Consider the following 14,675-nt stretch of genomic DNA (forward strand, 5'->3'; position numbering starts at 1 on the left):
TGAAACAGAAATTATCGTTAGAAATCAAAAGGTACTTTATGTCGAAATAAAATTTTAAACTTTAAACAGAGGTTTGTATATGCATAAAAATAAACGGAAATATGTACTTTCTTTTTGGGGGTGTACTTTTAAACGAAACTTAAATTTTATGAAAACTTAAACGTCCGTTTAATAATATCGTCTAAAACAACTAATTTAAATTATTTAACGAGTATCTATGTGTTTCGACCAGTGAAAAAGTTAAAAGATAAAGTACACAACTCACATGTGCACCCATTTAAACGAAACCTATTGTTATACAAAACGCAAACAATCGTTTAAAATAGCATTTTAAAATAATGCTTGTACATTTTAAACGAAATTTACGATGCTTGATTGGCAAATAACTTTAAACGTTAAATAACCGTTTGTATTTAAATGCCGTTCTTAACGTTAAATCATAGTTTGGTAAACTTAAACTTTCGTTTAAAAGCACTTTGATTATTTTATGTATATATAATTATATTAACATATATAATTTTTTTTTTTTTTTTTTTTTTTTTTTTTTTATGGTGTCGGTTGGTTGGTGTAGTTATGTTTTCTAACTTTTTGGTGTACTTTTATTGTTATTATTGAAATTTTTCATAACTTTTTCAGGTATTTAGGAAATCCATGATAATATACATTTACCGTTATAATAATGAATAGCAGGGGTCTCTAACTGAATTAACCTGTGGGCTGCAGGAGGGAAAGTCAGGATGATGCTGGGCCGCATAAGGGATTTCCTACAAAATGTCCTCAAATGTCTTCCCATACAGCTGTTATGATGCCCTATCTTGCATTGATTATTATTGACACACTGAAGCAAAATATTTTGCCTATTTTACCTTATAATTCCCTTCAGTGCTCCCACTACAAGTAATCTGCCGTGTCCATGCCACAAAACGTGAGCTGCAGAGTCCACAAATCCCCCGGGGGGAGGGGGGGGGGGGGGGGCAATCCGCTGACATTTCCTGGAGGTGGATCGCCGCTTCTGCCCGCCCCTCTCACTGTAATGAAGAGTGAGAGGAGTGGGCAGAGGCAGCGATCGGCTGCAATTGACTTCAGGAGGGGCAGAGATGAATTTGTAAGATCTGCCCTTTCCCGGAAATGCTGGCGGATTTGTCCCCAGGGGATTTGGGGGCTCTGCAGCCCTCATTTTACGGCGGATTACTTAGGAGCACTGTAGCAAACTATAATTTAAAATAGGCAAAAATAGTTAGCTTTAGCGTGTCTTTTGCTGGCGCGGGCCACAAAATATTGTACTGAGGGCAGCAAATGGCCTGCGTGCCGTGAGTTTGAGACTCCTGCTGTATAACAAATGTTGTGTAATTTTACATTTTAAATAATTCACTTATACTCTTATTCCCTCCCCTACACATTTATATGTTATCTACAGCTGTCACTCTACTCATATGCTTTCCCTTGTGAGATAGGTTTGAATTGCAAAGTGACTTTTGTAGTTGGTAGTGGTTTTAATGTGTCCCAAATAAAAAAAATGATAAATTTTCTAAATTGAAATTGGCTGAAGGGTCCTATTTTGTGTAAGGGCTTGAGGTTGACATGTATGTTTAGTATTGAAATGTTTGGATGCTATAACTACCTGTTGCATTTAAGTGTCGCATGTCTGTAATTCTTCATTTGGTGTAGCAAATCTTCTTTGTGTTTCCACCATGCAGCTCACGCCACCTGTTGCTCACTTCTACAAAAGCATAGTGTTGTCCAGTTTTATTTAGTCTGTAAAATATGCACCAGGCCTACTTCTCTATTAACATTTATGTAAAAGCAGTTCCTGATTATTTTATTCCATCCCCATGCTCATGGATCAATCACACGCCACTGTCCTCGGCCTCCTTCAACTCTGGTACTGTTTTATTTAACTTCCTTATGCCATGTTAAGTCTTATTTAAGAGAAGTGCACTTTCTACGTATCTCTCCAGCATATGCTGGTATTTCTCCAGCATCTGATGTTCACATTAGTAGAATGCGTACTTCAAGAGAACCAGAGTTGAAGCACCCTCATGTCTTTTACCATAAATATCAGTGGGAACATGACAGTAAACACCTACCCTGCTTTTAGTTTCTTTCTTCTCTACTCAATTACTCTGTTAGCATCTGCGATAAGAAACCATGACTTCAAGGTTTGACCTGGAATCATCATAGCTGAGTCCGCCTGCTGTGAAGTCATTACAAGCCCTCCTCTCCTGGCTCTGCCTTCCTGCTTTGCATATACAGCATCAGGGAGGGCTGTGATGACAAGGGAGTGTTTGCTGTTGCCTAAGGCTTTTAATTACTTCACAGCAGGCGGACTCAGGTAATCTGATTCAAGGTCAAACCTTGACTGAAGGGCCAGTCATGGTTTCTTATCGCAGCTGCTAACAGAGTAATTGAGCAGAGAAGAAAGAAAGTAAAAGCAGGGTAGGTGATTACTGTCATGTTCCCACTGATATTTATGATAACATACATGAGCGTGCTTCATCTCTGGTTTACTGTAATTGTCAGAGGCTTAACAATTGTGGAGGAAGTACTGGTACTTGGTTCAGATGCACAACAGCTCTGAGGATTGGTGTCTTTGAACTATACATTTGAACGCTGATCGCTTCATATGAAAACCTTTTAGTTTACTTTATTTACTTACCTACTGAGATTAATTTTCATATATTGGTAGGTAGAGCCCTGTTGTATTGTCCTTGCCAGAGCCAAATTTTATTCCAGGGGTTGAATTGGTCAACTTTATTAAACAAGCAAAAAAGCTCCTTTGGATTATGGCCCATTACACACTGGCCTGTATTTTCACATTTCATTGCACTTATTTAAAGAGGAACTCCATTAAACATATGTACTGTTGGCAGTTGATGTAGCGGCTGCATGGTTTTCTTCTTTGTAAACTGCTATGAACAGCTGTTTCCTACAATGCGCTAAGTTTGACAAAGGAAACTGGGAAGAGCAGGGCTGAGCAGAGCCTACAGAGTCTACAGCTGTAGGGTGCAGTTTAGGAGGGGGTGCACAACTGACTCAGCTATCATTCCCCTATGGTGTTTGAAGCAGAGATAAATAAGAAAAGGAGAAAAATGGCAGTGACTAAGCCAGATCACTAGAGATAAAGGTGTTTAGGGGCCCTGCATCTCATCTTAGTGTAATAGCAATCAGTGTGAGTGTGTGAAGGCTGGGGTGGGAGGGATGGAGGAGGGGCCTCTTAGTGTAATAGCAATCAGTGTGTGAAGGCTGGGGTTGGAGGGATGGGGGAGGGGCCTCTTAGTGCAATAGCAATCAGTGTGTGACGGCTGGGGGGGATTGATGGAGGGCCGCACTTTGGTGTTTCAGCCTTGGGTGCTGGAGCACCTTGTACCAGCTGTGCCCAACAGTATGTACTTTTCTTGTGGGCGGAAAGGGGTTCTGAACACAGTGTCCTAAATTCATTAAGCTTACTGACAAACTTTTCAGAAAGTTTAATAATGTACCTCATGGTTGAAATGTAATGTTGAATTCACTAAGGTGTTATATATTTCTGTAATGTTTTATCGACAAGACATTCAAGAAATCAGTAACACCTTACTGAATTCCAAAGGAAATTTTCCACATAAACATACAGTACATTTTTGTAATGTTTGGTAAAGTGTTTGATAAAGATAATTGAGTAGAGGGCAATATCATTCATTCATACAGCGCACCTTGACGGTATATTTCTTAAAGTAATTTGATTTCTCATGTACAATTGGGTATCAGGCACTATTTAGGATATAATTGCAATTGTGGTTGGAGTTCCTCTTTAATTTCGAAGCGTAAATCAGTGTCTTTACGAAACTGTGTAATATTGGACAACTTGGATGAAAACGTTATTTGTATACTAGTATATGGACCATTTGAATGAGAGGAAATGAGATTTCAATTTGCAAAAACCATTTTATTGCACATATACACGTACAGGTCAGGCACAAACGACAGCCAAACAATCAACTTTTCAGGAAGTGAAACACAATTTTTTTTAAAGGGGGATAGAAGGAAGGTTATTTTGTACAACATTCTACATGTCATCAGACAAACATTATTAACTCTTCCAAAGTTCTGTAGTTCTAATTTCCCCAAAATTAACCCCTTTAGGAAATGAAGAATTAAGAAGAAGCACCAGGTCTGCTTACTGTGGTTAATGCGTGTACAAAGGTATTACATGCATAACAGACAGGTGAGATGAGGACAGGCCGGTATGGTCATGACTGCTATTCCTGTTGCACCATTGTGTTTGCATGAAAGGTTATTTATAATTAGAGGCATATGGGTGTTACTGTTTACTTGTAGACAACACCAGTTGCTGGATACTTTTTCCGATCTCTCTGGATGCAGTACTTACTGAGTCACAAACAGATGAGAGTGAGCACCGTGCCAATAGGGAGATGCAGCGTGCTGTTGATTTCTCCCCATTGCCCCCTGGGGAGTACAGTCCAATATCAACTGAAAGGATTGGCACCGCTGTCTAGTATCCAAAGCTCTTTTAATGACACCCAAGTGGCAGCAGTGACAGAGTGCTGTTCCTGTAAAAAAAACTTTATGGAATTGCATAAAACACCTTTTCAGTAGTTTGTTAACTTTTTTTTCAAGAAACAGCACTTTGTCACTGCTGCCACTTGGGTGTCATTACAAGAGCTTTGGATACTAGACAGCGGTGCCAATCCTTTCATTTGATATTGGACTGACTGAGTCAAACATCTGAAACAAGTATGCAGCTAATTCAATCTGACTTGTTTCAAATCATCAGTTTTAGATTATTCTTGATAGGTTTTTGCTGAAAGTATCAGATAAGTGGAAAAAGTGACAGGCAACCACTATAATTGAAAAATGATTAATCCATATGCTTCTCATTGTACTTTCATCTTCAAACCTAGAAAGCAGAGATGGCGATTTTTCTTTTTTCTCCATTCATACATTGAATCAGGTATTATTTACTATGTTTGTCTTTGGTGTGTTGAATAATGTTTTGCTTAAAGAGAACCAGAGATGAAACACCCTCATGTATTTTATCATAGACATCAGTGGGAATATGACATCAAACACCTACCCTGCTTTTATTTTCTTCCTTCTCTGCTCAATTACTCTGTTAGCAGCTGCGATAAGAAACCATGACTGAGCCTTCAGTCAAGGTTTGACCTGGAATCAGATTAGCTGAGTACGTCTGCTGTGAATTCATTACAAGCCCTCCTCTCCTGGCTCTGCCTTCCTGCTTTGCATACACAGCATCAGGGAGGGCTGTGATGAGAAGGGAGTGTTTGCTGTTGCCTAAGGCTTGTAATGACTTCACAGCAGGCGGACTCAGCTAATCTGATTCCAGGTCAAACATTGATTGAAGGCTCAGTCATGGTTTCTTATCGCAGCTGCTAACAGAGTCATTGAGCTGAGAAGAAAGAAACTAAAAGCAGGGTAGGTGTTTAGTGTCATATTCCCACTGATGTTTATGATCAAATACATGAGCGTGCTTCATCTCTGGTTCTCTTTAAACCTTACATCTTAGTTAGACTACATTGTTTGTGGAATTGTAATGAACGGGTGAATTCTTCAATATTTTACACAACAGTGCACGAACTTTGATTACATCTTACAGCGTTGCTCGTGATTATCATTTGAAATGTCAAATTGTAGAGTAAAGAGTGTAAAGCCACATACACACATCAGACCATAGTCTTTTGAAAATGAAAGATAACAGACCAATTTTACCCCCTTCCATATAGTATGAGAGCCATACCTACACAGTCTATTCTATGGAGCTGAACTCCCCATCAGACAGAAATCTTACCCCCTTCCATGTAGTATGAGAGCCATACCTACACAGTCTATTCTATGGAGCTGCACTCCCCACCAGACAGAAATCTTACCCCCTTCCATGTAGTATGAGAGCCACACCTACACAGTCTATTCTATGGAGCTGAACTCCCCATCAGACAGAAATCTTACCCCCCTTCCATGTAGTATGAGAGCCATACCTACACAGTCTATTCTATGGAGCTGCACTCCCCACCAGACAGAAATCTTACCCCCTTCCATGTAGTATGAGAGCCACACCTACACAGTCTATTCTATGGAGCTGAACTCCCCATCAGACAGAAATCTTACCCCCCTTCCATGTAGTATGAGAGCCATACCTACACAGTCTATTCTATGGAGCTGCACTCCCCATCAGACAGAAATCTTACCCCCTTCCATGTAGTATGAGAGCCACACCTACACAGTCTATTCTATGGATCTGAACTCCCCATCAGTCAGAAATCGTACCCCCTTCCATGTAGTATGAGAGCCACACCTACACAGTCTATTCTATGGAGCTGCACTCCCCATCAGACAGAGATCTTACCCCCTTCCATGTAGTATGAGAGCCACACCTACACAGTCTATTCTATGGAGCTGCACTCCCCATCAGACAGAAATCTTACCCCCTTCCATGTAGTATGAGAGCCACACCTACACAGTCTACTCTATGGAGCTGCACTCCCCATCAGACAGAAATCTTACCCCCTTCCATGTAGTATGAGAGCCACACCTACACAGTCTATTCTATGGAGCTGCACTCCCCATCAGACAGAAATCTTACCCCCTTCCATGTAGTATGAGAGCCACACCTACACAGTCTATTCTATGGATCTGAACTCCCCATCAGACAGAAATCTTACCCCCTTCCATGTAGTATGAGAGCCACACCTACACAGTCTATTCTATGGAGCTGCACTCCCCATCAGACAGAAATCTTACCCCCTTCCATGTAGTATGAGAGCCACACCTACACAGTCTATTCTACGGAGCTGCACTCCCCATCAGACAGAAATCTTACCCCCTTCCATGTAGTATGAGAGTCACACCTACACAGTCTATTCTATGGAGCTGCACTCCCCATCAGACAGAAATCTTACCCCCTTCCATGTAGTATGAGAGTCACACCTACACAGTCTATTCTATGGAGCTGCACTCCCCATCAGACAGAAATCTTACCCCCTTCCATGTAGTATGAGAGCCACACCTACACAGTCTATTCTATGGAGCTGCACTCCCCATCAGACAGAAATCTTACCCCCTTCCATGTAGTATGAGAGCCACACCTACACAGTCTATTCTATGGAGCTGCACTCCCCATCAGACAGAGATCTTACCCCCTTCCATGTAGTATGAGAGCCACACCTACACAGTCTATTCTATGGAGCTGCACTCCCCATCAGACAGAAATCTTACCACCCTCCATGTAGTATGAGAGCCACACCTACACAGTCTATTCTATGGAGCTGCACTCCCCATCAGACAGAAATCTTACCCCCTTCCATGTAGTATGAGAGCCACACCTACACAGTCTATTCTATGGAGCTGCACTCCCCATCAGACAGAGATCTTACCCCCTTCCATGTAGTATGAGAGCCACACCTACACAGTCTATTCTATGGAGCTGCACTCCCCATCAGACAGAAATCTTACCACCCTCCATGTAGTATGAGAGCCACACCTACACAGTCTATTCTATGGAGCTGCACTCCCCATCAGACAGAAATCTTACCCCCTTCCATGTAGTATGAGAGCCACACCTACACAGTCTATTCTATGGAGCTGCACTCCCCATCAGACAGAAATCTTACCCCCTTCCATGTAGTATGAGAGCCACACCTACACAGTCTATTCTATGGAGCTGCACTCCCCATCAGACAGAAATCTTACCCCCTTCCATGTAGTATGAGAGCCATACCTACACAGTCTATTCTATGGAGCTGCACTCCCCATCAGACAGAAATCTTACCCCCTTCCATGTAGTATGAGAGCCACACCTACACAGTCTATTCTATGGAGCTGATCTCCTCATCAGACAGAAATCTTACCCCCTTCCATGTAGTATGAGAGCCACACCTACACAGTCTATTCTATGGAGCTGCACTCCCCATCAGACAGAAATCTTACCCCCTTCCATGTAGTATGAGAGCCACACCTACACAGTCTATTCTATGGAGCTGCACTCCCCATCAGACAGAGATCTTACCCCCTTCCATGTAGTATGAGAGCCATACCTACACAGTCTATTCTATGGAGCTGAACTCCCCATCAGACAGAAATCTTACCCCCTTCCATATAGTATGAGAGCCCTACCTACAGAGTCTATTCTATGGATCTGAACTCCCCATCAGACAGAAATCTTTGCAAGATGCTGCACACAAAGATGCTGCACACAAAGATGCTGTACACATTCAAAAAATCAGTCTCTGCAAAAGATCTGTTCCTGCAAAAGATTCGTTCCTGCAAAATGCATTCATAGTCTATGAGATCTGCAGATCCTAATACACACCTTGTTTAACAGACATTCATGTGCAGATCAGATCCATCAGGATGGATTTTCAGATCTGCAGATGATTGTCTGATCTGCAGATGAATGTCAGTTAAACAAGGTGTGTATGATGATCTGTAGATCTCATAGACTATCATTGCAATTTGCAGGAAGGGATCTTTGGCAGGAACAGTTCTTTTGCAGAGACTGATCTTTTGTGTCAGTACAGCATCTGTGTGTGCAGCATCTTGCAAACATTTTTTTTCAGATGGGGAGTTCAGCTCCATAGAAAAGACTGTGAAGGTATGGCTCTCATTATACATGAAAGGGGGTAAAATTGGTCTGTGATCTTTCATTTTTTAAAGACTATGGTCTGATGTGTGTATGAGCCTTAAGGTTGAAAGATTGGCTTTAAGTTATGGAAGTGTGTTCACTATGTTAAAGAAGCTGCTGTCACCAGAGTGGAAGCAAACCATCTTGATTAACTCACAGGTATTTGAAAAGAATAGTTATTAATTGTTTTTGACAACTTTAAGAAAAAATCCAACCTATGAAAGGAAAGTATATACATAATCCATAATACTTGCGGCATCCTCCCGCCCATGACAGCCATCCTGTGCCATCGCAACAGCTGCGGAGGCTCCTGGTCTTATGCCCTGGTGCAGTAGACCTCACCAGGTCAGATTTCGTGTCAGGCACTTTGGTGCTCCATCACGCAGGGGAATTTGCTGCGACTTACATATTCAGGCCTGTTGTGTGCATGGTTTAGGAACCTGTGCTTTACAGTCCTGATGATGTCTGGTGTACCACGTAACACTAGCGGTTGAGTGCGGAAGACGACGAACACATATAGACCTTTAAAGTATGGCTGCACAAATGGCGAAACCAAGATCCTACTCAGCAGTGGCAAGGGCACAGGACGCCCTTTTTAGTGGCTGTAGGAAGCCACAAGTATATTGTGTTATGTACATACTTTCTTTAACAGCTTATACTCTCACTTAAAGTTACGCCAATTCTACATGGTTAATAAAAACTATGCCCATCAATGTACAGCATGAAGTAAGTGTGTAAAGAAGTTCTGCTTATCATTTTTCATATTTTGACCACATGGGCATAAGTTGTCAAAAATAACATTGGTAGGTAAATAGGCAGTATTTCTTGTGTCAGATTTATTTTCTCTGTTATGAAGGAATATTTTTACTTGTGCACAGAGTTATGTACCACAAATATGTTAACCTGAAAAACAGAATTCTATACTCTTTTTTTTTCCTCTGTACCTCAAAATAAAGTTATGAAAGTGTTATGGAAAGTAAACAAATGCTTTCTCAGCATAAATAGTGTTATAATTCTAGGATACACAATGAAATAACTGTACATAATATCAATCAACCATACCCACTAGTCCTAGTAAACAATTCTAATAGTGATACATAAAGGCACCTTATCACTTACAGGAACAAATGTGATAAAACAATTTTCAAAGCCAATTTCTTAACATAGAACTTTTTCTTATAATGTCTATCTAACCATACACTAATTAGTTGTATGTACTTTCACGTGTCTCCTGTTTTCATAAATGTTTGCCTTGCTTTTGGAGACACTAATGGGACTTAAAGAGAACCAGAGATGAAGCACCCTCATATATTTTATCATAAACATCAGTGGGAATATGACAGTAAACACCTACCCTGCTTTTAGTTTCTTTCTTCTCTGCTCAATTACTCTGTTAGCAGCTGCGATAAGAAACCATGACTGAGCCTTCAGTCAATGTTTGACCTGGAATCATTATAGCTGAGTCCGCTTGCTGTGAAGTCATTACAAGCCCTCCTCTCCTGGCTCCGCCTTCCTGGTTTGCATACACAGCATCAGGGAGGGCTGTGATGAGAAGGGAGTGTTTGCTGTTGCCTAAGGCTTGTAATGACTTCACAGCAGGCGGACTCAGCTAATCTGATTCCAGGTCAAACCTTGATTGAAGGCTCAGTCATGGTTTCTTATCGCAGCTGCTAACAGAGTCATTGAGCCGAGAAGAAAGAAACTAAAAGCAGGGTAGGTGTTTAGTGTCATATTCCCACTGATGTTTATGATAAAATACATGAGCGTGCTTCATCTCTGGTTGTCTTTAAGTTGAATAGTAATGAGAGTTATGTTGATCATAGTCTGCCGTATAGATTTCTTTCTGATCAATGCTATTTGAATGGCTATCCTGATGATCCTCTTATTCCCATTAGATTGGTTCAGTCTTCAGCATGTGTATACACTGTATTCTCCCCAAACAAAAAAAAAATTGTGAACAGTTATTTGTATTTATTATTCTTTCACCAACAAAATTGGATTCCCTCGCATTCCTCTGCTAGTGAACTGGCGCTAACTGTTCCTAACTATTTAATTTTATCCATCCGTTAATTTGTTTCTTCATGAAAAAAAGTGGAGGGGTGTTGAGAAAAGTAAATCAATGTTATGTAATCAGTAGAGACTGCTGTATAATACTATGCAACTTACATTCACCGAAATCTTAATGGGTACTCAAAGTACCCATGTGGTCGGTATAATACGAAAGTAATGCATATTTTTATTTTGAACCCAATCCCTGAATATGTTGGTTTTAGAATAAAAATTATTATAATAAACTGTTTTCAAACTATTAGTTTTTGAAGAGAATATAGTTTATGGACAGATTACAGCGTTAGTAATAAAATGGACAATTTTTATGCGCATAAGTGCTATGTATCTGTAGCCAATGTAAGTGTTTCATAAACTTTCAACATTGGCCTTGTGTTATAATGAGAACAGAACAACGGCTAATAAAATAGGCCTGTACGGACGGTTTACATGGTGTATTGGACTCATGAGAGGGTATGTTTCGTTCTTATTAAGTTTTCTTTGAAGAGAGGAGTGTTAATTACATTTTGAATAAGATTTTTGTACAGGCTGTACAACAATCTTTAGTCTATGTACATTAATCACCCTTTCATTAAAGGAAAGGTACAAGGCACATAAAAAAAACATTATTACTTGTCCGGTGCTTCTACCAGTCCCTTTTTATCCATCCTGTGCCCTCGTACACACTCACTGCTGTTCAATTCCCCCCCCTGGCAGCTATCTGACCTTGAAGGTAAGGGCCGCATTGCTTCATGTTGTATGCATTCCTGCTACTGCAGTAACATCTTCACATACATTGTTATGCTTTAATTGTGCATTGCGTAAATGTTTGTTCCAACACCAACTGGAATGCGTAAAAATGAATCCAATGCGACCATGACCACAGAAGTCAGAAAGTGGACAGCAGGGGAATGGAGCATCCGTGAGTGACTACGAGGGCACACAATGACTGTATGGGGCTGTTAGAAGCCACAGGTAAATTTATATATATATTATTTTTTTTTACTTTAACCCTCCCTTTAACATTTATTATGACTATTTTCTAGGAATGTGTGTGGTGTATATGTGCCGTTACATGGGAATGCGTTGCAAATAAAATTATGACACTATATAACAACACATTGTATTTGGAGAAAACTCACGATTGTTCTTAGCAACCTAAATTGTAATGTACTTTATCACTTTGAGAAATGTTAAGTAAAGCAAAAAGAAAATTTGGGGCCTAACTTTGTGAATCGGAGCTGCTGTAATGCTTGCGATGTTTCTTCCTGTGTTTTTTTTTCTTTTGGTTCATAGCTTTCATTTCTGAAAGCATCCCTTTTTGGTTTTCCAGCATTTGCTGTTGACCTTGAGACATGGTAGTTAGTAATTGCAGTGTACTTTGTTGGATTTCAAGAAATTTGCGAGTTACATCAATTTCACTACTCTCACTTCGTTTATGTTGAACTGCTGTTAAACTGTCACATTGAGGTTTGTAATTTTGTGCCACAGTGGAAATTGGTTGTTCCTTTGGAGTACTATTGGCAGTACTTAATTCCAAAGTTTGCTGGACTGACCAGTTATCTGCTATGCCTAGAGTGACACTAAAATTTGGTGAGACGTCTAATTCTGAAATGTTGGATTGGTTATCACTCTCCAAATCAGAATTTCTATTTACTTGGTCACAACGAGAAACAAGGTGATGCCTGCTTTCAAAAAAGGGAGTTTCCTCAAAATTAGAGTGCCTCTCAAGTGGTTTGAAAGGCACAACTTGTACATGTGAAGAACCCTTTTGTTTTTTCTGTGGTGATACAAAAACTGTACAATTGGTAAAACAGCCACCTTCATCTTGGTTCAGTTCTGCAGTACCAATAAATTTTCTGATTTTCATATGCTTAGCAAGTCCTATGTCAGTTTCATGCCTACGATCAGCAATGTTACTCGATGCTACTCGACACCTATTCGGTCTGTCTGGAATACTATCATTTCTACGTTGGCCTCTTGGCTCTAGAAAAGTTTCCTGATTGTCCATCTCGGTTATGTGACTAATATTTTCATTTCTACGTAGGCCTCTTGGCTCTACAACAGTTTCCTGATTGTCCATCTCGGTTATGTGACTAATATTTTCATTTCGACGCTGGCTACTTGGCTCCACCGAAATTTCCTGAGTGTCCATCTCGTTCATGTGAGTAATATTTTCATTTGTACGCTGCCTACTTGGCTCTACCAAAATGTCCTGAGTGTCCATCTCGTTCATGTGAGTAATATTTTCATTTGTACGCTGCCTACTTGGCTCTACCAAAATGTCCTGAGTGTCCATCTCGTTCATGTGAGTAATATTTTCATTTGTACGCTGCCTACTTGGCTCTACCAAAATGTCCTGAGTGTCCATCTCGTATATGTGACCATTGTTTTCTTTTCTACGTTGGCTACTTTGTTCTACTACATTTTCAGAAGAGTCCTTCTCGTTGAGGATGTCTACATTATGCTGCTGTTGATGGTCAGGTGAACAAACAAAGTCATTCAACCTCTGATTTTGTGTATCCTTACCACATATCGATGTCGATGCTTCACTTTGTACTGTACCATTTTGTTGTTGAGGAGGAAGTACTTTTTCTGTAGTAGTATTCGGTGTTGTTGCTTTCTCTTTCTGTACATCTTGTACTTTTCTTTTTCGGTACGGTTTATTCACTGTAAATTTATGAAAATTATAATGTTATCTACATTGATTACTAATTAGGTTCATTTCAAAACAATCTATTGGAAGAATGTAGCTGTGTACATTACATACAAAAAATGTTCACACATCTTTTAATGTACATAATTTTATTCTGTGCCTTTAAAAGTATGGATTTATAAAAGTTGAAGGATAGTAACATAACCAAACAATGAGCAACAACTGAAATTATTGCATATTGCCTGTTTTTCAAAGTATACACCGCTTTGAAATTATTAATGGTTGAGCACTGTTAGTATTATGTACCTCTTGTACTTGAGCAAGAGAATGCCGAGAGTGTACATATCAGTAAGTAAAGCAAAAGGTGTATACTTTGGAAAATCTTCATTATTGCATATGCATAGTAGTTTAACACTGTTTGTGTATGTACTACACTTCTACATGTATTAATGCATAGTCTGGAGGCTTTCGGCATAACTCCTTAATTTTCATCATCTTTAAAGTAAAGAAAATATTTCCAATGAGACGGTACGTACAAAATGTCGGTGTACAATGGATTGAAATTCTACTTGTGATAAATAATTACTCTAAACGACACTTGGTAAGTGACAATGAAAGAAAATGCAATTTGACACATCCCGCCTATGTGCCGGAGTCAATATTCTCTTATTTTTTAGTAACTGTACGCTACCTTAAAATCTAAATTGCAAAATATGTCCAAAATTGAAAAATATATTGATGCTGCAATGAAAAGACTTTAACGCCTATGTTTGTATTGTTGAAATAAACAGTAGACAGTGTGCACCATACAGCTGTATAGCACTTTACCTTGTAATAAAGTCCAGGGCCTGTCAAAGTTTATGATAACCAGAGATGGAGCACCCTCATGTATTGTATCCTGAATATCAGTGATAATATGAGAGTAAACACCTACCCTGTTTTTTTTTTTTTTTGAATGCTCAATTACTGGGATTAGTAGTTGGGAAACTAAAGCATGACAGACCGTTCAGTTAAGGTGTGACCTGGAATACGATTAGCAGAGTCCGTCTGCTGTGAAGTCATTACAAGCCATACTCTCCAGGCCTTCCTGCTTTGAATACACAGAATCACAGACGGCTGTCATAAGAATGGAGTGGTTGCTGTTGCCTAGGGCTTGCAAACACTTCACAGCTGACGGACTCAGCTAATCTGATTCCAGGCCACACCTTGACTGTAGTCTCAGTAATGGTTTATTTTCTCAACTGCTAAACTAGTAATTGAGCATGGAAGAAAGAAAATAAAAGCAGGGTAGGTATTTACTCTCATAGTAACACTCACATTTAGGATACAATACATGAGGGT

This window comes from Hyperolius riggenbachi, chromosome 3, assembly GCF_040937935.1.
Source record: "Hyperolius riggenbachi isolate aHypRig1 chromosome 3, aHypRig1.pri, whole genome shotgun sequence".
NCBI classification, from domain to species: Eukaryota; Metazoa; Chordata; class Amphibia; order Anura; family Hyperoliidae; genus Hyperolius; species Hyperolius riggenbachi.